This window comes from Dermacentor silvarum, chromosome 3 (assembly GCF_013339745.2).
Source record: "Dermacentor silvarum isolate Dsil-2018 chromosome 3, BIME_Dsil_1.4, whole genome shotgun sequence".
NCBI lineage: Eukaryota > Metazoa > Arthropoda > Arachnida > Ixodida > Ixodidae > Dermacentor > Dermacentor silvarum.
Window position 1 is genome coordinate 221321151 of NC_051156.1, and position 26722 is coordinate 221347872.

Genomic DNA, 26722 nt, shown 5'->3' on the forward strand with positions numbered 1-26722 from the left:
ATACGTATTTGGCGCCGCAGCTAAACATCGCCTCCCCTCCCTCCCTCCCTCCCGTCCCCCACAGCCATTCGCGCGATGGAGAAAGTTGCGTTTGCTCTCTATATATGGAAAGGAGGAAAGAGACGCTTAATTTTGCCGGCCTTCAGGGAGCCCGGCGCAGAACGCGCGTTTGCTCTCCGACGTGCGTTCGCTCCCCGTGAAAGCGCGCGTCCCTCGCGCCCTTTCACTCGCACATACAGCGTCCGGAGCGCGGCGACGATTTCATTGCCGTTGACGTCATACGGAACCTCACGGCGACGGCGACGGCGACGGCGACGCCGACGGCAGAAATCTGGTTTGGAGTGTCCATATAATTGCTATCGCAATAAAAGTTGGTGCCTTAGCAGTCAATGTCTAGGACCCATACAAGTAAAAGAATATCAAAATAAAGGCAAATTCATTAGTCCTTTTTTATTATTGCTAATGAAGATAAAAACTTGTCAGATGTCTTTGCCATCATTTTGTAGAGACGACTACTTGTTATTGTCTTTTTGACGAACAGGTCGCCACACGGCGTAATGTACTTAAAGAAATGCGTGTAGACCTTATTCGTGAAGAAAGTGCAGACGTGGCTCCTAAAACTTCTTGACCGTGATTACCCAGGTGTACTCTAAAGGCTGGTCTGCGTGTACCTTGCCAGGATTAAGCATTGTATTTCTCTCAGTGTAGTCTTTGTCCGTAAACACAGCCGCAGTAGTTGACGAGTACCCACTGCAGATGGAGTGGCAGATCACTTAGACAGTTTAGGGAGCAATTAGACCTTGGGCACTAGGCCCAGGTTACGGAAAGTGTAAGAGCCGCGCCAGCCTGGAGTCTCGGGATTCTCCGCCCGACTCATTACGGTGAAGAGAAGAGGCACATGTAAGAATTATAACGAATGTATTTAGCCAGAGAAATGATTTTCGGGCTACAAGAATTGAATGGGGTCGAAGGGAAGAGAAATAGATGGGCTGTCAAGAGAAGAAGGAGAGCGCGTAATATCTCCGGCTACAACATTATAGTGTTCGTGACTAATCTTGCAACTAGTGTACTTTCATGGTGAATTGGGACCTTGTGAAGGCTATCTACGTGAAGTAGCAAGCCCCGCATATAGCAGGGCTGACATCTTCACCTTTCATTAAACTGTTTCTCTCTCTCGCTCTCTCATAGTGCTGAGCAAGCCGGTATAGATGTGAACGACGTCAGTGTTGGTCAAGGGGTAGACAGCTATGATTGCATCTTGTATGACCCTCTGCTCAACTGATACAGAATCTGCGGTTCCTACCACTTTATGTGCGAGCGGCTTAAATGAAGAGTTATCTCTGGCTGATGACGGCGGCTTGTCCCCCATTCCTCTGTTCTGGCGCTCTTTGGCCAAAACTGGTTCTTGCGCCATGAAAAATCATGCATCAATCCTTCATTTCTCTGAACCGCTGCGTCTATCTAGAGCTCCCCATTAACCTCGAGATACACCGACCCCTGATACTGTAGGTGGCTTTTTACTCTTGCAAAGCTTTGTCGTTCATTAACCTCAAGATACACTGACCCCTGATGCTGTAGGTGGCTTTTTACACTTGCAAAGGTTTGTCGTTTAGTTGACGGTAACAGAAATATAACACGTTGCCGGGAGGCATCATCCAGTGTCCTGTTCAAGAAGGGGATCTACGTAGAAATAAGAACGGAGAGCCGCGGCTGGTGGAATGTGCCGTGGTTTAGGCAGGCTTGCTTGATCGTGGGTAAATAAATAATTCCTCTTTTGCCAGCTTTAAGTGGTGTGAGCGGTCGCGACCGATGCAGACAACGACTCTGCGTGCATAAGTGACTATCGGCGATTAAGCTCTTCTTCTGAAGTTCCCTTGGCAGCACTGTTTTTTTTTTTTTTGAATTACAGCTTTTGACGTACGACTAGCGCATCAGTTTCAAAAAAAGCAAGAAACAAGGAACGCAAGGAAGTAGAAGAAAATAAAGGTTAATCGTAAAGCGCAAACAAGTGCTTCGGCCTGCAGCAGCAGCTGAACTCAGTAGAGGAGCGGCGTTCTGTCAACAGGAATGTGTGCCTTTGGTATTTCCAGCCTCTCAGATGAACTGTCCTTTCTTGCTTTCTTCTTCAAAATAATGCAAACAATGTGACGTCTTGACAACCATGTATGAAGCTGCGCGCTCGATCTCTGTGTTCCTTCGAGGAAGGGATGTTTATACACAGCCGAAACTTATTGACAGGAAGTAGAATTTGTCTTGGGAGTTGGACATCTAGGAGTTGGTTTGCCTGCTGGGCTCGGAGTGAAAATAAGAGCCCGAAGCGCTGAATTTGACAGATCTTATCCTCTTTTGTTATGGCACTTGAAATAAAATATGCGAAAGGAAAAGATGCATAACAGAGCCCACAAAAGCGATCGCCACCCGCGGGAACTCGGTACTCGTCGATAACAATCGGCGCCGCCAGATCTCCTACCGTTTTTATTCTATTTTTTTAAACAAAGTTTTCACCTGCCGGGCCTCCCCTCTGTTCACGCCTCTAGCGCACCAATTTAAGAAAGAACGGTTGGGGCGTAACATGCTTGCGTCTGTTTATTGTGTGAGCAATTTGATTTAATTTTTTTTGCTATAGTGCTCGCCTGTGTAGTAAAAAAAAGGAACTAACGTTTATTATCGTATTCGTTTCACAATGGTTAAATGAGATCGCTTTAACGCCGATACACTCTGCTATGACATGCCGACCTCACAGGCCATACATCGCAGTCACAAGGGCGCAGTGACTGTTTTAAGAAGAGGAGATCTGCATCAAGCGGCTGTAGCATGAACTGGTGCTTGTTGCGCTGCACGTGATCCAGTGCTGTTATAGTGTACGGTGATCGTGACCGGCTGTAATGTTGTAACTGTGCTCTCTACTTCCTTATCCCTCAACTTCCTCCCCCCGTTCCCCGGCGTAGTGTATAGAAAACCGGATTTCTCGTTCTGGTTAACCTGCCTGCCTTTCTCTTTTCTTTTTTCTCTCTCTGCTATGGTTGATTATTTAAACGAAACCGACGCAAGTGAACGAGAAAACACTTTACGTAGAATCTCCTCAGGGAGTTACCCGAATGATACGTAAGCATTTCGTAGTAGCGACGTGGTGTTGAGTGCTCACACGCAACACTGCTGGTAATCCTAGCGCTGCTCAGCTGCTGTGGTCGTCTTGGCGCCATTGCGGTAAATGCGACAGCGCTGCGGCGACACGAACTGCTGCGGAAGGCGGCACAACGTGAACTGGTGAGGCAAGCTAACTACTGCAGGTAGCGGCGCAAGGTGCGCTGATGACGTTTCGATCCGAAGCCACGGCTGCTCCACAGTTCTGGCTGTGCCTAGTGCGTGCCTGATTGCACACGTCACGTGGTCACAGAGACGCGCTCGTGCCACTGCTCGCGCGTTCGTGTCGTCGTCGTCTTCCACAGCTGGCGAATTTGAAAGCGATCGTCTTACGCCGAGGACGGACGGACAATCGGACAGTTTTCTCGTTGGGTAATCATAGAAACGCTCACGCATTTAATAATTTAAGTGCATAATGCATGACGTTGATGTGTGCCGCTGCCGGGGCGAGTACACCGCATCTTTCCGGGTCGGACTGAGTGCATATTAGAAAAAAAGTCTACGAATCTGTGAGTTCAAAAACAGTCATCTTACCTTATTTCAGATTAAGATATTGCGTAGCACCCGCTGTATACAATTGGGATGTTATCCGCTTTTATACGGGCTATATTTTAGTATGAGAACTGCTTCACGATATTGATACTACTAGTATATACGTCTCTCGCTTTGTACATGTTATAATATGCACAGTTTTTTATAACCTTAAAATGACACAATATTTTGCATAATTGGAAAATTCCAAAATATTCCATACTGCTTTCATCGCAATGTGAATAAATGAAGATTCTTGTCGGAACTTCTCCAGTGACCCCTGAGTGCTGCCATCCCACCAACCGTATGACTGACAATATGGAAGTGACGAATCATTTTGAAAATAAAATGACAAGCCAATTGAAAGGCAGCGAAAATAAGTTTGCAGAATGAGGACTCCTGACGCTATTTTAGGCCGCATGCTCGATCGAACCAGTGTAGCGACGGTCCTTCTGCACAAACTAGAATTGCCTGTAAAGGGTGCATCTCCGCTTAAAATGTGTTATTGCGGCTCAGCCACCTTGAGGAAGGGACTGGCGTGTATGACGAAAGACACCGCTGACAATACTTACGAAACTTTCAAAAGAACGAGAGAAAGCAAACTGAAGAACAAATAACGAATCGAAGAGAAAAATGAAGTTGCACCGGCGCTAAATGTTATGGTGTCGATCAGAAAGAGGGCAGCAATGCCGAAGAGGCAACATGTGTGGCTTTCGCAGCCGGGATGCCTGCCTTTGACAGGGGCAGGAGGGTGAACGGGTAAAAAGTAGTTGCGCTCTTTTAAGTCTCACAAAGCTGACGCCAGCTGCGAAAGAGGAACAGAGGAGAAGCACTAACTGCAGAGTGACAACAACTCGAGAAAAAAGTAAATGGCAGTAAAAAAAAAAAAAAAAAAAAAAAAATCGTTCTTCCTCGATTTGTCGGTAACAAAATCACCCAGAGCTGGCGTGCGTGTTGAAAGTCGGCACATAAGCTTGGAGGGAGATCTTTTTTTTTTCACTCAGGAGTTACGGGGAATTTCGCCGAAGTGATTGGCCTTTAAGGAAGTTCAAAAGTGACCATAACACTTGACGCCCATGGCGAGAAGCATTGTTAGGTAGCAAAACCTGCTCAGTACTTGGCCTGTAGTCACCTTACGACGACTTCTTTTGACGAAAAGCTTTCGGTTTTTGCTTGTCCACAGAGAGCCGCTCCGGCATTTTTTTCTTTTCTGTGCGTGTGTGACGTTATCAAAAGCGGGGGATGTAGGTTGACTAAACGAGTCGTAAAGAGGAGGGGCAGTCAGAATCGTCCTCACGTGTTTCCTCTTGAGACAGCCCGGTCCTTTTTGCTCTGGCTATCCGAAAATGTCAGTGCTTACCGTGGATGTGCGCCGAGACAAGTGGTTTAGGTCAAGCGGTCGCGGGCAACCCTTATCACGAGGAGGAAAGTCGCTGGTATAAATAGTGGTTCGAGTGTATTTTTTACAATTATTGTATTCTGTCAGTGCTACCTGCCGTGGTTGCTTAGTGGTTATGGTGTTGCGCTGCTAAGCACGAGGTCGCGGGTTTGAATCCCGGCCACGGCGGCCGCATTTCGATGGGAGCTAAATGCAAAAACGCCCGTGTACTTAGATTTAGGTGCACGTTAAAGAACCTCAGGTAGCAAAATTAATCTGGAATCTCTCATTACGGCATGCCTCATAATCAGATCGCGGCTTTGGCATGTAAAACCCCATAACTTAATTAAATTGTCAATGCTAACTCAATAGGTGAGATAGCAATTACACAGTAGATGATGGAATCGAACTTCTGTCTTCCAGCACAGCAGCCCGTTGCTCTAACCACGAGGCCACAATCGCACGCAGGCGTCTCTCGTGCCAAAGTCACTCTTTGAAACGTAAGGCGCGTGTGTCCCCCCTCCCTGTTTCGCGCAATATTTCCTCGTGACAGCTAGAGCTTTAAGACGCTGTGTTAAACTGCCGTGCCTCAGGGATCGGTCCACAGGTTTAGACCGCCCTACCTTCGGGATTGGCGCACGCTTTTCGTCAGACTACAAAGCGTGTGAGGTGTGCCTGTAATGCTATCGCATTGTCAAGTGCCCTTCTTGCTGCCAGATGCTGTTTATGCAGCAGGTGCTCTCGCTAAGCGCTACAGAAATGCGGCGACAACTTTTAATAATGCGATGGGCTTTCTTTGCCTACTTCAGGCGTCCATTAAAGCGACAGCTTTAAGGGCCCTGTTACGCAGAAATCCGGCGTTGACCGTGAGCGAAAATTTTCTACCAATCACAGCATGGTACGCGCCGTGTTTCTACCGATCGCAGAGCGGCGCGCTCCGCTCGGTTTCTTGCAGCACCACCAGATGGCGCTCGTCTCCACGCATCCGCTGCAGCGGTGACGCCGGCCGTGCGGGGGAAAGGAAAAAAAAGCAACTTGGCAGCTTGGCAAGCGAGTACCATAGCAAAGTGCGACGATGCCGGAGACTGTGTATCTCGCATGTAGCCGAAGCAACCGAAGTCTGAGGATGACTGTTACAGATTTTAAATTACCATGACTTCAGCAATATACTGTGTTGGTACATTGCTTGAATATTGATCACATTACCGTCGACAGACATCGTGAGATGGGTTCTGCCGCAATTTTAGTTTTTTTTTTCTTTTTTCAAGAAGGTGGCATCTGAAACACCCCTAAAGCCAGACAAGGGCTTCATTGTTCGCACGTTTTACTGGACGATGTGGTTACAGTGATGTGGAAGCAGGCTCCACCAGGCTGAACTCGATGTGAACCGGCCGAACAAGAGGTGAAAGCCTATGAAGGGAATCTGTCTAACCGTGTTCTAACGGCGTTAGGCATAAACCTTCCCGTCAGAGCTTGAGCCATGTCATTTCTTGCTATGGTACAAATGTGACAGAGTGTTTACCGGTTATTAAAAATCGTTCGCGCCTCGATCCGACCCGTTAGTGCAGGGACGTGTTGACATTAAATTTGAGCAGCGTTTTGAGTAGGTCTTCTTGCTTAGTAACGTTTGCTGTCGGTCTAGTGCGTACAAGGCTAGAAATGGTTTTAGGCAGGAAATAATTTGTGACTGTCCGTGTCGATTCTTTGTCCGTGTCTTATTTTGCGCCTTATTTTGCCTTCTTGGTTGTTCATTGCTACAGGGAAAGAGCGCAGGAATCTGACGAAGATGAAGTGAAGTACATGAAACACTTGTTGTAGTTGTCGTTGTAGTGGTAATTGTTGTTGTCGTCGTCCTTATTGTCGTTGTCCTAAATCATAGTGCCTTGTTATTCAGATGTAAATAAAATTATCGTGTCGTCTATCTGCTTCACTTCGTCGTCGTCAGATTTCTAGGCCGTTTCCCAGTAGCAGTTGTAACATTAGAATAATTCATGCGCACTGTACCAAATATGAATTCTAGAACGAGGTAAATGCTGTAAATTTCTGGCACAAATGTACTTGCCAAGTAATAGTACAGAGCAGATACCGGTGCGTGGGGTTCTGGTGATAACAAGGAAAGTGTCGAAAGTATGGCTACCGTATGAGCAACTCTTTCGTAAAGTATGTCAGTAAGTCTTGGATGTTTTACAGCGAAGTTGGTAGCCTCTAGTTGGTCGGCATTTTTCGCGGCATCGTCCTCACGAAAAAAAAAAAAAAAAAAGAGACTTGAGTGATTGAAGCGAAAAGTGCATACATTCTTTGGTATCCCGTGTACAACATACAGCACAGCGTTCGTTTCAATACAGACCGAGCACGAGACAAGCATCCAAACCACATGATTGATGATAAGGCGCATCCTGCTAACAATGCGAAGCACTTAGCGCTCCCCGCATACGTTTTCCGGTAGAGATTACTGTTGCGCAAGCTGCCGCAGCGACGGCAGCTTGCGACGTGGGTAGTGACGTCACCAGCCTTTCATATATAAATGAACCAGCCTAGCAACTGATCTCATTGTTGCTGCAGCACCGCTATGGGTAGGCAACGCATAGTTAGGACTCCCGGGGAGCAGCGGGAATACGAGGAGCGGCAAAGGGAAAAGAAACGACAATACGACCAGCGGCAGCACACCGCCGCTGGTCGTATTGCCGTGGAATTCCAGCACAGGGGAAGGCCGCACGACCACGTTCTCCTGTGACATAATAATGCGCCGGAGGAGGAACGGAGCAATAAAGCATTGCATATGTCATTAAAAAGTGTTACTATGCTTTCCGTCTTCTATATATATATATATATATATATATATATATATATATATATATATATATAATGTATGTCACCAGACAATATGTTACTGTCAGATACTTTCGAAGTAACCTAAAGATGTTGATTTTTAGTGCGTTCTGACATTTCCTTCTTTTATCGTGTTCAAGTTGTCTGTTTTATCTGTTATTACTCGCTCGTTCAAAATGGGTTGCGAGATCAGAGACAACAGACGATTTTATTTTTTGTGTGTATAAATAAAACTGTGCTATGTTATCGCATTGAACAGAGGTATCTTTCTTGTTATTTTCTGCTAAAAGTTAAAGGTTAAAGATCCGTACGCGCGAACAGCTGGCGTAGACGCGCGCAGGAGCGGGGGGGAGGGGGGGGGGGGGGATGCCAGAGCGAGACAAGCGCGCCCGCGGCGCTTCTATAAACTGCTATCGCGACATGGGCCGCTATCGTTCGGCGCGATTTATTAACGTTTCTGTGACTTCAATTCGATCGCTGCTCGGCGTCCTTCGAGGCGTGGCATTTGGATTCGGGTGCCATTTGAAAAAGCTAGTGCGAGTGATGCGACATTACAAAAGAAATACATTTTTTTTCATGCCCCTAACTGAGGCGGAAAACAGAGAATCAGAGACAACCTCTCCAAGCATCTGTTGAACCTTTGACGCCGAGATTTTTGACACAAGTGGATAAATAAATATCGAACACTTATGAATTGTGCATCTGTCTTTAAATTCAAATTCAAGTTTCAAATTCGAATTCAGATTTATATACCGGACAATACGCTGGAAGGTCCGCTGGGCTAAAAGCCGCGAAAACGGCTTGACCGTAGCCAAATTTACCCATGGTGTTAGACTGGTGGACGCTGCAAGTTGCGATGTTTCGTTTCTTGTCTACCACTTTACTTAGGTGGCGCGTCTGATTGCAGATTTGGCAGCGAGACACCCTTTTACCTACGCTTTTTTCTGCTTCGCAACAATGCATATTGTTTTCATTTCTTTTGTTCGTTGTTTCAATCAATCAATCAATCAATCAATCAATCAATCAATCAATCAATCAATCAATCAATCAATCAATCAATCAATCAATCAATCAGATGTTTATTACAGTGCCCAGGAACAGGTGCGGAGCCTTCGTACTGGTGCACTTAAAAAGTGGTACGCACGACAAAATGTACAAATAAGACATGTAGTAGACAAAACAATACGAGGTGGAGAAACAAATCGGTAAGCAGAAAACGAGGAGGCTGGCTTGAAAAGGAGTCAGTGATACAAAATGATTATCTACATTTATACAAATCGCAGGAAACGAACTGAAAAATATCAAGATGGGGAAAATATCAGTTATACAGACTGCATTCTGTGGAGAGGTGAGTGTCTGCTGAAAGAGACAGGAGCGTGGAAAGGTTTATGTTCTCTAGTACTCTTTTGCGGAGAAGCTATAGTATGTAATTAATTAAATTCTGGGGTTTTACGTGCTAAAACCTCCGTCTTATTATGAGGCACGCCGTAGTGAGGGACTCTGGAATAATTTCAGCACCTGGGTTTCTCTAACGTGCCACCAATGTACGGTACACGGGCATTTTTGCATTTCGCCCCTATCGAAATGCAGCCGCCGCGGCCGGGATTCGAACCTGCACCCTCGGGCTTAGCAGTGCAACGCCAAAGCCACTACGCCAACACTGCGGGTAAAGTGGTAGTTCCGAACACGTCCCATAAATTATTTTGTACAAGAAGAGGACGTCAGTACGACTACATTTGCAGCTAAGTGACGGAAAAGTTATTTGTGCTCATGGTCAGAAACAGTGTTTACGTATACTCACGAACGTTTTCTGTACACGCTCATTTAGTACGTTATTTGAATCGCTTGTGCCATTCTACTACACCGAGGCGTAATCAAGTAATGGGAGGCATATGGATGTAAACATTTTGAGGAAGGGAATCGGGGAACGGAAACCTCTTGTAAGTCTGCTGGCGGAATCGAGCGTGCGCAGGCCACGTGATGCTACGCGCTTAGATTGGGCGGAGAAGCTTGACGTATTATCAGAAAGCGCAGGTCTCTTATTTCAACAACCCTGGTCAACATTGCACGATACAATAAATAAGGGCAGACGATATTATGGGATTTACGCGAGTATGACAAAATTCTGGTTTTATGTAAATTTAGAAGCCCATTTATTGGCGCTACTCAGAGATTGAAGATATGTCGGATTGCAGAACGCGGCAGTCCTCAATACTGCGTATCTTCTTAATAAATATTTTGATGCCCTCAGCGTACAAAATAAACGAATACTTGTTAATTGCTGGGGGAAACGTCGTTGATGAAAATTAGGAGGGGAAGTGGACCCGATATGGTGCCTTCGGGCACACCACAGGATACCGCATAGACGAAGAGGATTGATCATTGACGCTCACTAAGCAGTACCTGTCGAGGAGATAGCTGCGTAGCGGAGCTACAATAGCAGCTTCGAGACCGTAGTGCACAAGATTCTCGAGCAGTAGGGGATGATTGACTACGTAAAAGGATTTTCTGACGTCGAAAAAAAAAAAAACAACTTGTCCACTTTGAGTGACGGTTGGGGAAACGTGGATCATAAAGCTTACGAGATTTGTTGTCGTTGATCGACTAGAAAAAAATTCATGTTGATATGGAACCTTAAACTTTTTTACCCTATACAACAATAGACAGTGAATAGCTTATTGGAAAAGCTTGGAAATGGCAGAAAGAAGGGAAATCAGCCGATTATTGGCTGCGTCCGTTTCGGCACCGGAGTTTAAGAAGGAAAGAAAACGCGATCGGTTCTCCAAGCACACGGTATTGTGGACTTATTCAGACAGGTATTAAATATTGATGTCAGGACAGGTACTAATTAAGATACTACCATAAGCTTTGGTAACGGCGGCCGGGATGCCATCGAGTCGCAAGACAAAAATTGCCTTGGACGCCTGGGGCATTTGCTGATGAGAGTCTCGTCAAAGAGTACCGAACTAGAAGTTCCAGCAGAAGAGCGCGACTGATGGGCAGTGCTGTCAGCTTACGATTTATATATAGAGGAGAAATGAACAACTGAAAAATCAGCGACTGCTTGCACCTCTGCACCGCAGGAGTCGAACAAACTGATACGGTATGCCCGATAAGCATTATATCTCTACTGTTCGTTTCAGGTTCTACGAGCAGTCGACTGCGGTTGGAGCAAAAGGGGGAAAGGACCGACGACAGAGATCCTACGCTCCGAGCATCTCGGCCTCTCGTGTGGAGAGACATTCTAGCAGCCACTGGAGCGCCGGCGCTAGGAGTGGGGCCTAGGAGAGACATTAGCCGGGCCAATTCATTAGCGGCTGGTTCGTCCAGTCGGGTAAGTTACGACCGTAACTTTGGCGAGCGCGTTGCCCCCGATCCCGGTTCCCGATCCCGGTTCCCTCCGTCCCATATTCTCCTCGCCTGAGAAGGCGTTCGCGCACAGAGCTATACTGCTCGCAGCTGCAAGCAACGTTCTCAGGAAGCGACGCAGCCGCTGAGGGGTGTTTGGATGTTACTGTTTCTCTTCCATTGCGATTCTCTTGCTTTAGAGCGAATCAAAAGAAAAGTATGTAGTACGGTACGTTTACGGCACGCGCGCCTGATGTTTGAAGCTGGGCTAGCCATCATTTTTTCGTGAGAGCTCGCGCACCGTGCGCCCGTAGAGGAGGAAAACAATACCATGGGAATTCATCAGAATGGCAAAACACGAAAAAAAAAAAACCAGAACGAAAGAAAAAAAAGTAAGGAAAGAAGAAATATATATATATATATATATATATATATATATATATATATATATATATATATATATATATATCAGAAGAAGCCAACAAATACGGACACCAAGGATGCCCTTGTTGTCTTTGTTGGTTTCTTATATGACTAATAAAAATCGCGCACGTCGGTTTCCTTCTTCTCGCATATATATATATATATATATATATATATATATATATATATATATATATATATATATATATATATATATTTGCGCCCACGCATGCAATGAGGTGCGACAACCTTTGCCTGTCCATATTTTATAGTAAGGGGTAGTGCAGAAGAAGGTTGAAAAGTATGGAGAAATTGTGCGACTGTGTGTGCGCGTAGGAATGATTGAATGAATTCTTTTAATGAGAAAAGGGAGGATCGACGATCGCTGGTGGGGAAGGAGGGAGATACGAAGTAGAGGTAGACACCTATTAAATCGCGCGAGCCAGGTTGCTAACAACGCCTAAAGTGGGCTAACGTGACTAGGTGATCGGGTTTTTCGAGAATGTCGTTCTGCAAAGCTTCAATATGGCGATGTCGAATAAAATTTTGTTCTCGCCTCGATAAAGGTTGAAAGTGACACGGTGTGTGTGTGTGAACCTGTGCTCCTTTCTCCACCACTTTTAGCTCGTGCACCACATTTTTGCCTGGGTCGTTCACATTGTGAGACCAGGAAAAGCATTGGGAGGCAACGCTCTTTACATGCAGAAAAAAAAAGAGACACCAGCTTGATTGGTAAGTAATAATGTTTCCAAAGCGACGCAGAAGTGGGACCTGTATTACTCCCACTTGGTGCCTACGTTCTGTCTCATATCCAGCCCAACAGGTGGAATTCAGAAGAAGTGCGAACTTCTTCTGTTGTAATACTGCTGTAATACTGTTAAAAAAGGAAAAACAATATGGCGGAGCTGGCGTTGAGCTCATGAGAAATGTGTGTGGGGGGTCACGCTCTAATATAGCTTGACCAGGGAGGATAGCACACGTGTGCGGCATAAGTAACCTGCAGCATTAGTAACCACGTCGTAATTACTTGTATGGTCCTAACTGTTATATTCTCCCCCTGGTGGTGAAGCCAATATGGGGCAAGTGCGTAACCAACGTCGTCTAACCTCACCAGTATTTGGTCGCATGGTACATTTAACAAAAACTGTATGGTTCGCCATCGCCTCAGAGATGTTACTTGAAGAGTTAGTTCATGTTAAGCAATTTATGAGCATGGAGCTTTTTAATTTGGTGCTTATGTATGCTTCAAAACAAGTCTTGTGTTATGATACGGCGTTCACACCTCCATTTCTACATTACTTTTTATCTAATTATTTAAGAACCCTAGCAGTCCGATAAGCATTACATGGGGAGGGGGGGGGGGGCACAATAATGAATATGACAAGATAACACGACGACTTCTTAGCATACACAACTAAACAAGAAAACAGAGTGAATCAGTACAACAAGGATTTACGCGTTGCAGCGGAAATGCAGTGGGTCAGATGGTGATGAAAATATTACTATTGGTGACGAGTTCAGAGTTTTAGAAACACTTCGGACACTCTACATTGCGCTGTGATCAGTATTACATGTGATGTCAGCCGGGAGCAGCAATTCATGGAACAATGCGACACAATTTCTTAGTATACCTAACTAAACAAGAAAACAAACTAAATGAGTACCGCAGAAATCACTTGTTGCCATGGAACTGCAATGTGTCAGAAGATGATGAAAGATTGGGCAGGGGAGGTATTACTAAAACCAAAAGTTCAGAGTGGCACTTCAAACTGTCTACTTATGCGTCGTGATCAGCAATACACGCGACGTCAGCCGGGAGCATATTCCATTGACGGAGGGCGAGAAGGAGCAGTTGTTGGATGGTGAAGAGAAACATTAAGTTGGGGATGGAGCCGCGAAGACAGAGCAATGTGCAATCTATCGTCGCATATAACTTTTTTTTTCGCGTCAAAATAAGAAAACTATAAGTACTGAAGAGAGTACGGCATTTTTTTCTAAGCATGCAAATGGGAACTATAAAGGACTCATTGTATGAAGGGATGACTTATTAGCTGGTCCATCTTTTAATGAGAGTGTTTTGGGAACGCAAAAGAGTGAGAAGAAATAAGAAAACGCAACTCCTAGGAAGACGCACTTGTCCGTGAACCGCTGCCTTGTTTGATTTTTCGTAATTGTTCTTTCGTTGCATGCTTTAAACAATTATTTGTGAGAGGAGACAACATACACACAAGTTCGTCACTGTCTTACGGACGCGGAGGGGCAGCGCCGAGCAGCAACAAATATTTACAAATTCGCACACACTGCCACTCTGTTAAGAGTCTATCGACTTACCTCCCGTTGATTCCTTTGCGTCCGCTGAGCAGCAAGCCAGACACCAGAAGAAGTGTCCTGAACACTGCCGACAGCCTCTTAGATGCCGTCCACCGCACCAATAGCTCTGGGGGCGCGCACCTTTACGGTCGGCTGATTTACGCGCGGTTACGAGTTTCGTGCAACGCTTGCAATGTTGAACGCCTCGCGAAATGACCCGCTTCGCGACGAGCGGTAGATTGCACTCGTTCTGGGCCTGTATACTGGGGTGGTTTGTTTCTCGTCTGTTCGATGCACAGGGGTTGCTAATGTGCACGCACTACTGAGCGTGTGAGAGAAAAGTATTGCGCAGTTAACAGCGCTGAGCTGAGCTGACACAAAAGCTCGTATAGGCTGCACATTGTTTTGTTATGTTCGTTCAATGTTGTATAAGCTATTACTGCCTACATCTAACTACGAATCGAATTCACGCTCGTGATTGCTCGTAAGAATGACTCGCAGGGTGCAATCAGCGGTATCCACAGACAGGATGCTAGTTCGATTCTGATTGGTTGTCATTTGTTTCTCTTGCGCTTGGCCGGAACCCAGAGAATGAAGAACTCTGAGCCGTCTTCCTAGAAAAGTCGTAATTAAAGAGCCATCGGTCAAATTGCCAGGAAGAAGCTCGGTTACCGCAGTATAGTTGAAGCATTCTTTGGTCACTCTAGTAAAGACGCGTTTAGAAATATCTCCAGTCACACTCAGATATGATTTGTCTGCTTACCTCCGTTTTTTTAGCGAATAAGTTATGTGCATGAAGGACAGAGCTGTGCACATGTGCAGTCCTACGAGCATAATTTGTGCATGGAAGACATTTGATCGTAGCTCAATGGCTATGGCTAACAGCGTGTGTAGGCCCAATTGCGAACTGTTGCTGTCTGCGAGAAGCTCTCTAATTGGGCGTCTCGTTAGCAGGCACTCACTCTGGCTTGTAAAATGTTGCAGTTTGTCAACGAAGCAGGATATGTACAGATTCATCGCCGTCATTCGACGCCTTTATGTGCCGGCGTGCTCAGTCCGACGCAAAATATCCGCAGTGAGCCTCTTTCCTCTTGCTCATGAGAATCCGCCTATTGTGTGTTGCACAGGCTTGCGTAATTATTATAATTATGTTCGCAGACATAAAAAGATCTCAGCAAAAGAAAAAAAAATGTTCTGCCTGGCAACTTACACTAGAGCTATATATATAGAGATGCTTTCTGAAAAGAAAATAAATTGTTAGAAGTCAGCGCTCTGTGTTCTCTTCTGTCCCTTCTGGTGTCCTTGCGCTATCAATTAAAATGTTAAAACATGTTTTACCAACAAGCTCAATCTTACACCCTTACCACGAGGAAGGGCTCGACACCTTCCTGCTCTTGAAGAAAAGTGGTGCATATATAGAAAAATGATATTGAGAGAAGAATAGGGCAGAGATAGAAAAATAGAAAAAAAAAGGTGGATAGTGAGCGAGGAGGAGGTTGTCGCGCGAAATCATGCACGCTTCCCTTCACTTTTGGTAGAAGTTGCCTTTCCTCGTTCTATAAAATTTTCTAACAGGGGCAATCACTTTCTGGACTTCCGTTCCCTTTCATATTAGGGGTATGTTATTGGAAGGTGCCTGACATGACCTGCACGCTAGTGAGAGATGTTTTAGGCATTTTATGCGCCGCGTATTGGGCGTACGCATTTTATTTGTATAGCTTTGCGTGCCTGAACTCTTTGTAAGATTAACGCGCAAAATTGCGCACACTTTTCTCACACGCACGCACACACCATTCTGCACTTTACACGCTTTTATATAGTTTGTGAACATTTAGTTCTTGTGAATATGTACGGCAGCGTCTAGGCACTCCACGCGCTAGTGTCAGGGATGTTTCCCAGAGGACATTCAGAAGCTACAGGTGTCCCGACGCCTCCTGGAATTATTATAATGTTTGTCGTCGTCGTGAACTAGTACTAACTATACTAGTTGCCATGCTTCACCGCTTTCCCAATAAAATTTATTTTGTGTCTCTTTTCTAGCCTGCTGTAGTACGGTGCATTATTCGGCATATATTGCTTTACAATCGCGGAAACGTGCGTCCCTGAGCTAACATCATGACTCCCACCGTCGTTTTATTTCGACGTATATCAGCATTTTGGTGCTTCATCCCTGTTACTCTGGCCGAGTTTAACCATTTGGCGCAACCTGGATTTCCCCCATATTGGCTGTAGGTGGCTGGCGCGTATATAATCTGGCTTCCCTATTAGGGCGACCTTTGCCCATCCCGTGTACTGTCTGTATACTGAAGACCTCCTCCGAGCTGATAGAATGCGATCGCGCAGCAGCGACTCCCCTCCCAGATCTAGTGCGCAGAAGCTCATCAACTTCTAGGGACTCTGGACCCATCGCGTTGCTGCTTCTGCCAGGAGTGAGCTGCGCTTGCAGGAAATGAGCGGCGTCAATTTCCGCCGATGAGCGGGCGCGTGACAACTCGCGTTCGTCGGGGCTTTGCTCCTTACTTATACCCGGCGACAACTTTCTGCGGCAGCGCAGCGAAAGGTACGGAGCCGAAGCGCAGTGTTCTTTTTTTTTTTTTTTACTGCGCATCTGCATGTTGTCCGCGAATGTAAGCAACTGGAAATTAGGTAGCGTAAAACCAATTACTATTTTTACATTTTGTTCAAGATGTCTCTCGTAAGAAATAGGAAAAAAAAACAACTTGCTTATGAAAAGGTTTTCCATTTCTTGCTGTCCCTAATTTACTGGCTTGTGGTATCCATGTCAGGCTTTCATGTTTCTTTATATACCGCCAGCGAAACGTCGGCACTATACTTGGCGCAGTAACATGTCAAGAGCAGAAGCTGCGCACGCGCGTATAGCTTTGGCTGTGCTGCCACAGAAAGTTGTCGGGTGCAGAGGACAACTGTGTCTATGCGCTCGTCGGACCTGGCTGTAACCGACGGGGACAGATGCCGAAAGGAAGCAGCGCGTGTCTGGCACTCGAAAGCGCTGCCCAACATGAACGATACAATTATAAATAATACGCCGGGTTCAATATAAACTTACAAATATTACTCTAACAAAATGTAGCGCTAGGCTGCGCAGGGTGTACGGGTGTACGGATTGTTCAACCAGCACGGAAGCAGAAGGTGTTAGTGCGTGCGTTTGCAGCATTAGCTGCGATGGGATGTCACAGTCACTCTCCACTGTGTTCAATCTGTTGGACGACCAGCCTCTTCTCCTTTGGCACAAGTTATTGTACAACGATGAATTTATCTATAATTAAATGAGAAATCCGTGGAAGCATTACTGTGTGTGTGTGCGCGCGTGTGTGTGTGTGCGTGTGTGTGTGCGTGTGTATGCGTGCGTGCGTGCGTGTGTGCGCGCACGATTTCTCTTGCAATCAGCCGACCCGTGTGATCGCCTTTCGTTTCCTCTCATCTTTCTAGCCGCCAGCCCTGTATATAGAATAGCAAACTGGATACTGACGTCTCGTTAACTCATTTATCTTGCCTCTGCCTTCATGGTTGCATTTGGCATCCAATGTCCGTTCTCCGGCAATGATTTTTTTTTGGCCACGCAATAAGAGAAGGACAAGAAAACGCATACCGGTGTCAGTGATAGCAAAAGTCGCGGCTAAGCTGTAGTTGGAAGTTTGGCGTGCTAGCCACGTATGTATATTGTTCTACTTTATTATAGCGGTCTGGAACCGTGCCCGTGGAGCTCCGTCGAGGTAGAAAAGAACGTTGGCAAGCATAACAGTCGGATCCCGCCTGTGACTGGTGCTGACACGTTCGTATAAGCGGAGCCAGTCGTCGATATCGGGACTGCTGACTCCGGTGAAAACACCGGATCCCGAGGGGGGAAACGGTGACGTAGGTCGGAGCTGCAGGCGGACAAGCTTGCGTAGATGAAGTGCCGGCAGCAGGAGCCGATGTTTCAGTGGCGCCGTTGTGACCGCTGCGAAGCTCCATGACGGGTAGGGGGAACGTCCGCACCTCCACCAAATAATGTTACATTTTATTTACAGGGAAGATAACGGAGGCCAAAGTGGCGACGCTATAGCAAGCGGGAACCCGTCGTCTTCCTTCTCCTCAGTGTAGCCATACTGTGGCGGCGGCTATTCCGTATCATCATATATGTCTTCAAAGCAAATAATAATAATAATAATAATAATAATAATAATAATAATAATAATAATAATAATAATAATAATAATAATAATAATAATAATAATAATAATAATAATAATAATAATAATAATTAGACATCGCTTGCTGTGAAGGACCATATCATGTCATCTAAAAAACATTTACAGGACAACTTCATAGGTTCACGTTGCAATGTCTTGTTTTCAGTCACACCATATACGCAGACAACGTCACTATCTGGTGTAAGGGAGGTAGCGACGGACAGGTAGAGACGGCCCTGCAAGAGGTGATTGATGCTATCGAGAGGTACCTCGGGTCCACAGGCCTTCGGTGCTCACCGCACAATTCGGAACTGCTACTATATCGACCCAAGCTCAGAGGCCACAAACCAAAGGGATGGAAGCCAGTAGCCGAATGCGACATCAAACTACGCACAAACGACGGAGGCTATACTCCGAGGGTGGATGCCATCCGGATTCTCTGCATGATGGCCGAGTCGAGTGGCTCTAACAACCAGACAGTGCTGCGACTCACTAAGAAGGCGGACAATGCCATCAGACTAATAAGAAGAGTGGCCAACCGGCAACAAGGCCTTGGAGAAGATAACCTCGTGAGACTGGTACATGCGTTCGTAATGTGCCATTTCACTTACGTCGCGGCCATGCACAACTGACAAAGATTGGAGTGGGACAAGCTCAACGCATTAATCAGGAAGGCAATCAAGAGAGCTCTCGGCCTCCCCATATACACATACATGGAACGCTTACTTCAACTCGGCATGCATACCGCGCTAGAGGAAATAGCGGAAGCGCAGGAGAGGGCCCAGTTCGTCAGGCTATCTACCACACAAGCTGGAAGACACATCCTACAGGAGCTGGGCGTTCCCCCCACAGTATCATGACTGTGGGGGGAACGCCCAGCAGTCTTCTGCAGTATCCCTCGAGAGCAGCGGGACCGCATCACTGTCGCCCCGATCCCACGAAACGTCCATCCTGAACGCAACGTGGTAAGACGTCGGGCGCGCGCGAAGGCCCTCCTGGAAAAGGCTCGCGAACGGGTTTGGGAGAACAGTTACGTAGACGCAGCGCTCTACGCCGACGGACGGGCCTTCGCTGCGGTTAGCGTAGACCATGAAAGTCAAGTCACGAACTCAATCTCGATTCGGACGACGTCCTCTCAGATCGCAGAGCAGGCTGCAATAGCGATGGTCTTATTGGACGACAAGAGAACAACAATCTACAGTGACTCGAGATCAGCCGTTCGGGCATTTGCCAAAGGAACCAGTACCCGAGCTGGCCCTAGGGATACTAGGAAGCAAGGAGATCAAGCCACACACAGTCATCTGGTTTCCAGTCCACATGAGACAGATTGAGGGTGCCCCGCCCAACCTTAATGAGTTGGCACACAATGCTGCGCGAGGGATCATCAACCGCGTAGCTACCGGGCAACGTGACGTTGGGGGTACAGACAATCGGCACTCTCCCTCGTACAACAAACTTACTAAGAACTTTTACTTGGCTCGGAGGACCTACCCCCTCCCACATTCTAAACTCAATAGACCTCAAGCCTTAACACTAAGGCTTCTACAGACGGGGGCATACCCAAACCCCCTACTTCTTCACAAGATTTACCCCGAAATTCAGACGACAAATGCATGTGCACTATGCAATGACTTAGCGAGCTTACCTCACATGCTCTGGCGGTGTCCCACGTTACGCAGCGATGAAAGCAACACTTCTACGCGCTGGGATGCCGTTCTACGCAGCCCCAACCTCGAAGAACAGTTATGGGCTGTCCAACGGGCCCGTGACGCGGCGGAGAGGCTTGGCCTCTCTGTCACGGCGCCTTAAAGGACCCTAATAAAGTTTCTCATCCATCCATCCATCGCACTTTTGCAATGTAAATATCGCTAACCCGACGCACTTTCAACAAATCCGGTGCACGTGCCCTACTCCGGGCTTTGAGTGCCAGCGGTTGTGCTGATAAACTGCATCGTTGGGATGTAAGACTGTTGGTACAATCGGCCCAAGGTTTCCAAATTTTGTGAGTGATAATATCGCGTTACTCTTAACAACGATTCCGAAAATTAGCGCCAGGTTTTTCTTAGCTTGGAATGTTCCCTGCTCTGAAGCCAAATTCATGGGACCACATGTGTCTCGTACGTGGCCTCGATTTTAGCTCGAAGAAAACGCTGCCATCTCTGATGACAACTTGCAACCGCCAGGTTATGAAGCTCTGTCAGAAAATCCGCTACGTTGTCAAAGTGCCTCTTTAAAACGCCTCTGGTTGTTGTTTGCCTTAACGTTTCCCATAAACCCTACCTAATCACTATACTGACACGTATACATGTTTATCTTTCACCGGTGGCCGCTTTCCACCGGCTAACAAATGTTAAACGTTATCGCTCGGCGCAGGACGCGCCTGTATCGGAAGTTTCTAGAACGTTATCGATGCTTCTTTCCATTGCCTGTTTTCACCGACGCTTATGTTATCTGATTGCATGACTGACGCGAATTGTCTAGAACTTTCTGGAAGACACGCGGGCATCAGGGATTAATCTAGAACCTTCGATGACTCAGGTATAAAAGCCGACGCGTTTCGCCGCTGATCAGATTTTCGACGATCGCCGACTGTGTTCGCCGCTATCGTTGTGCTTTGAGTGTACCTTGCTTTTGTGGGCACAGGTTCGCCCAATAAACAACCAGTTTCGTCGTACACAGTTTTACGACAGTTTTCTTCAGCGTCACTACTACGTGACAATACGTACCGACGTTTACGAATCGGGTGGATGCTTAATGAGGTCAATTTTTGATGCGCGTTAAATTATCCCTTACGTACAGAAAAATGCCCGACTTCATTCAGTCTACTGCCAGTGTTATTTTAGCAATACAACTTCAGTTCGGGCTAGTTGGTACACAGTATTTTAGGGTGAACAAATTCAGTGCAAGCACCCAGGACAAACCACAAAGAGACGAGAGACAAAGATTGTTTCGTCTCTTTTTTGTGGTTTGTCCTGGGTGTTTGCGCTGATTTTTTTCACCTTAAAAGTCCTTTTAGCAAACTGTTAGTCGTGAAGCATGGACGAAAGAATCACTCTTTCCCCTCTTTTTCCCCCGCCATTAATCGACCTGGTTAATGAGTTCTGTGCCTGAGAGCCAGTTTAGGGCGGTTTAAATATTCCATAGCCACAGAGCTTCGGGCGGCAGAAGAGCGTGTTGCGTTATGCATGCAATTTTCTCTCGGGATAGAAGCGCTACTAATAGACGATGCTGAAGTGGAATAATAAAAAAAAAAAACAGCACAAAACCCCCGCAGACTACTCAGTGACGGAGTACTTCCGCATTAAAAAACGCCACGTTGTTATCTTTTCTTTTTACAGTAGTTGCTTTTTTTATGGGACGATTTTTGCAGCAGAGTATAAGTACGCGTTCATTGCAATTTTGCCCTCGGGCTAAGGTACCTCGCGAAGAAATGTGGGGAGCGCGATGTCTTACCGAGACCCCGATACGGAAAGGAGGCGAAAGATTTATTTCGCAGGATAAGGAGCAGACTTCGCACAACGGGATGTGAATGGATGTCTGCAAAGGTGATGTCGACAAAGGTGAACAAAACAACGGAGCAATGTGAAGCAGGGCGTACAACTCTATGTCGTGGAGTCTAACAGTGCTCAAAGAATGCCTCAAAGTTAAGAGAGAGAGAGAGAAAAAAAAAAGACGGAGTGCCTCGCAGCGATTAATGCAAAGGATCCGCCACGTGAATAGAAGAAAAGGCCATGAGAAATTGTTCTAGCGTGCACGATAAAGGGCCAGGCAACTGAACTGACTGGAAGTCATTGTACAGCAATTTTTTTTTCTTGACAGTTTTTTTTCGTCTTTCGTATGCCGCCCGACCTCTTGATGTCATTATAAAAACGGTTCCTTACTCCGTGTTTGGCATTGTTCGCGATTCTCTGAACCTTTCTTACACTTCGTGTTCCCCGACTAGGAGGAATAAATAACTTCAACCTTCACAGGCGTGACAGATAGGCTGCTCGAGTTGTCGGCTTCTCTGCTTGAGAAAGGCTGGGGAAGAGAAGAGGCGGGGGGTTCGAGATTTATTTTCCCCTTATCTGCGCTGCACTCTCTCTACGGTCCATGGTCCGCGCGAAAGGTGACCGAGAAGCACTCTGGCGTAGTTCACTGCGTGTAGCTGGTTCCTATACATGATTCCGTATGACGCGCTCTATCATCTTAGACAGTCTGATCAGTATGCCACACACGCGTGCTCCCAGCGACGCGCGAGAAAGCGAACGCCTTTCGCTATTGTTTTCTTGCGGGAAATACCATGCAGCACTTGCCGAAACATGCTTTGAAACAACGGCTCGCCTACCTGCTCAAAGGATGCGGACAGTGCGTGATTAGAGTGGCGCCCAGAAAAATGCGATACTAAGGCGCGTTGGTATGACTCCGTGTTAACGAAACAGCGGGACAATAGGAGAGGAGACAAAACAAACGTGTCATTGTGGAATGCTTACTACATGGTGGCTCCACTCTCGCCGTATACTAACTAGTTACACACGACGACCAGCACTATATCGCTTATTGAGCTCAAAAGAGAAGTGTGCGAGCTTGAGATATAAAAGTGCTTTGTGCACAGTATGTTCACCATTTGTTTATATTTTCGGATCAATAGATTCACTACTGTTCAAGCAAGTGCTAATTAGCTGCTTCAAGAATAGCTCGTAGCAGAAGGACGAGTACATTCTAAAGCAAGCTTAAAAAGACCGCGCTTACTACTTTTTGTGACTGTACCTGGGTTGAACTTGCAATACTGAAATCTGGGGCTTGACGAAAACTCGTCCGATCGGAGATGCTCATGGCCCAATCGTGTGATAACGGACACCGACAACAGAAGTAAAAGTTTTAAAGAAACAAGAGACGTTTCGGCTCTCATACGGGAGCTTTGATCACAATGGTCACACAAGGTTCCCGACGGGGAGCCGAAATGCTCTCTTTTCTTTTCAAACATTTATTTCTGTGTTTCCTGTCCATTATTACACAACTGTGCCAACTTTCAAGAATAAATGCCAATATCGTGATCGACTTCCGCCATGCGTGCCTACGACACCTTGTGTTCTCCGAAAGATCAGTTATAGCCCGCAAAGAAACTTCACGTCTCCTTATTGCCTTCTTAAGAGAGACTGATTTGATGGACATGCGGTGAAACACCGCAGTGATATTGCAAGAAACGCTCGTGCGGAGCAATTTCTGGCCTTAGTCGCCAGGCTAAACCTGCCTGTTGCTACTATAGCCCTCTTAGTTTCTACAACCCACCAACGCCACCACCACATCTGACTGACTAACCATTTGACACCCAGCGACTAAACTGACCCGCTCATTTAAGATTACATAACTCTCTGGCAATGAAACAAATAAATAATGATTGAATATCCAGCGAAGTTGTAGGCTGCGAAGCTGAAGCAAAGGCAGCGTGATATCGCGATTCCTAAAGAACTGCGCCAACCCTCCCGCCATTCATTCCGCGGCTTCCAAAGCGGTGCACGTAACAATCGACGCGGCGCTCTCGAAGCTGCCGATGTTGCTGCCGCTGTTTCACCGCGCTCGCGCTCTGCCATCCTCGTCTTCTTTCTCGGCTCGTCCTTCGCGCTCGCGTTCTCAGTCACGTCCGGGCTCCGCATCCGCCGGGTCCGAACCAGTACAGTGTCCGCCGCTACTCGCTTCTCCCTCGAGCTCCGGTCCGCCGACGGCCGTGGTGCATGGCCGATGAGCGGATGGCGGGCTCGCACCTGCACCGGCGAGGGCGGCGAAACGCGCGCGTCCTCTCCGTCTCGTCGGCCGCGAACTGTATCCGGGGTGGCGGCTTCGTTTTCGTATTCATGAGCCGCGGCCAGCGCCCTCTCCCCTTCCCGGCCCCCGTGTCGTAATGTGCGAACCGGGAGGGATTGCCTTGTCTCTGAGCACGAATTCGGCGCGAGGCTGCGTGCAGGTGCTGTTCATCACGGAATGCGGCCCGCACGAACAAACAGGAAATCAGAGCCGGGCTCATAGGGTTAGCGCTCCTCCCTGTTTAGGCGTTCCAACGAAAGGGGTGTGCACTCATGTTTCGCGTGCGCGGGCGCTGCATGAAGTATATACGCGTGTACGGTCGCACCTGATAATGCGGGCACGCGTGTCGGGGAGTCTGTTCCGTCACGTTACAATGTATATTCGGCGGAACGTGACGGCCTGCAGCTTGCTATATGTACGCCGAATGCTGTAAAGGCGCGCGGCTGTGGCGTGTGCCGAATGATTCCGCATGCAATTGCGCGTATTTGTATTAAGGTATATGGTGGAAACACGTAATTTACGAGGGCTGTGCGTGCGTGCGTTGGTCGAGTTGAATTGAAATTCAATTTTGACACTCACAGGTATATTTAGGACGACTCGTTTATGGGTCCTGATCGCTCCGTTCTGATGGCTGTAGCATGAACAATTTGATCTCACATAGTTCCACCGCGTCGAAATATGTTCGCAGGAACGCGAGCTAACAATATTTCGCAGAGTTTATGCCTCAGAGTTATCAGATGCACCGTATAGTCTTGCGCGCTGGATTAATTTGTGTCAGAGTACTGTATCACGGATGCTTTATTGCCTTCTGCTTCCAAAGGATTGCAGTTGCCGCGGCCCGGAATCAAAACCGCGATCTATAGTGGTCAGCTGCAGAACGCTGTCACCCGCGACAGATGCTGTGAGCGTAATTTACGGAGCACTTAGGAGAGTGGCGGCCTCCGCAAATTATCGTAATTCGAAAGGAACTCCTTGTAGGAACTACTCGCCGGGGGAGAATGTCTCAGTTCTGCGTTTTTTGTTTTCTTTTTTGAACGCGATAATAAAGATAAAGACAAGAAACACTTAATGTGCTGGCACTGTTACATCACTCATTTGAAATATTTTCACTTATTGAATAAATAAAGAAAACGAGATTGATTATTATCGAATAATGGCCAAAGATTCTTATTAGAATTTCATGCATTTCACGCCCTCACGACATCACGAGTGACTCACGTCACAAACTTTATGGCATTTTTCGCATATGTAGGCCAGTTTGTTTCTTTTGTGTTTTTTTGGTGAAAAAGTCCACAAATTCTACCGTATTCTGTTTTATTGCGACAGCAACTATATCGACACTCTAGGCGGACTTTCGCTGTTCCCGTCACCGAGGTGTTTCGTAGAAAGTCTAAGTGCGATAATATGACGCCCCCTGCACCGTGTGTAAACGTGTGAAGCTGAGCCGAGGAGGATGGTGACTTGACGCGCGCCGTCTTGCCGCGTGCCCAATTTTGCAGATGGCGTGATTAGGCGTGCGAAAAAGGGTGAAGGCGAGCCCGGCTGTGGCTGCACATGTGCGCGGCCCGCGCGCTTTATCTTGGAGGTAATCTGTGGCGGGTGCAAAGTGTCGGCGAGCCGAGATGGCTGGTAGCTTGCTGGAGGTTGCGTAATCTCGAGTTTCGGTAATTAGTACGCAGCTTTGGCTCCCCGCGGCAGACGCTCTTCATCACGCCAGCGTTGTGACAGTGAGTGTTCGCGGTCACCGAGTGAAATCTGTTCATGTCTGCTGGTGTGCATGCGATACCAAGTTTTTGAAAATTATTTAGTTGGCGAATGTTCTGCACAAGTTATGCAGCCAATAAAGCTACTAATCATACTTCGTGTAGTTGTCTAATACTTTGCTATCGCTATCAGTTCTTCGCCTTACGGACGAAACTGATACTTTTTTATTCTGTTTCTAATGCCCTAATATTATTGTTATCGATAGAACCAATTAACGCCGAGCAGACGCTTCCCAAAATTTAAGATTTCATAGATCGCTTGTATACGTGCATTTCGAAGTGGTGGCGCCACCTGTACTTAATTCACGGCCGCGGCCGAATTATTTGCTGTTCCGGAAGTGTAATCTATCGATAATGGCTAGTCTACTACATCGTTCTTTAATGCCTCTTTAATACGGAAGTCCATCGTGAAAGAAGCCGACGGCAGCCGCTGATTATTGGGCCGAAGCATCAAGGCGAGTGAAGCATCAGGGCACTCTTGTCCTCGCGCGCGGACGACACGAGAGTCTCAAAATTTGAGGAATCAAAGATGCACCACGTGCATGCCTATTTACGCGAAGAAAAAAATAAACAAACAAGTAAAACAAAAATAATGAGCCGGGAAGTAAACGAGCTACGTGGGCGACTCATTGCCAAATGTGGTTCCGACCGGAACAACAAGATGGAGTGGCCGCGTAGATGGCTCGCCGTTAGTCGCGCGTTTCCCGCCGGTCCGCGACGGCCGCGTGAATCACTACTCGCGCTCATCGCAGACTAGGAGGAGGGGAGGGCCGCCAGATAATGGGTCTCACCCCGTCTGCCAGCGTCGCCCCGCTCGTCTGCTCGCCTCCGCACGTCCTTCTGCCGGTGATGTACGCAGCGACGAGCCGCGCTGTGGTGTTTCCCCTGGTGTCCACTCTGTTCTCTGCTGTCTTTTGCTCCCGTTCTTGTCGCTCCCTTGCGTGGCACCGACCAAAGGCAATGGAGGCAATCAGCGCGTGAGTCGCGGCAGAGTTTGGCTTTCGGGCGCGGAGAAAGAG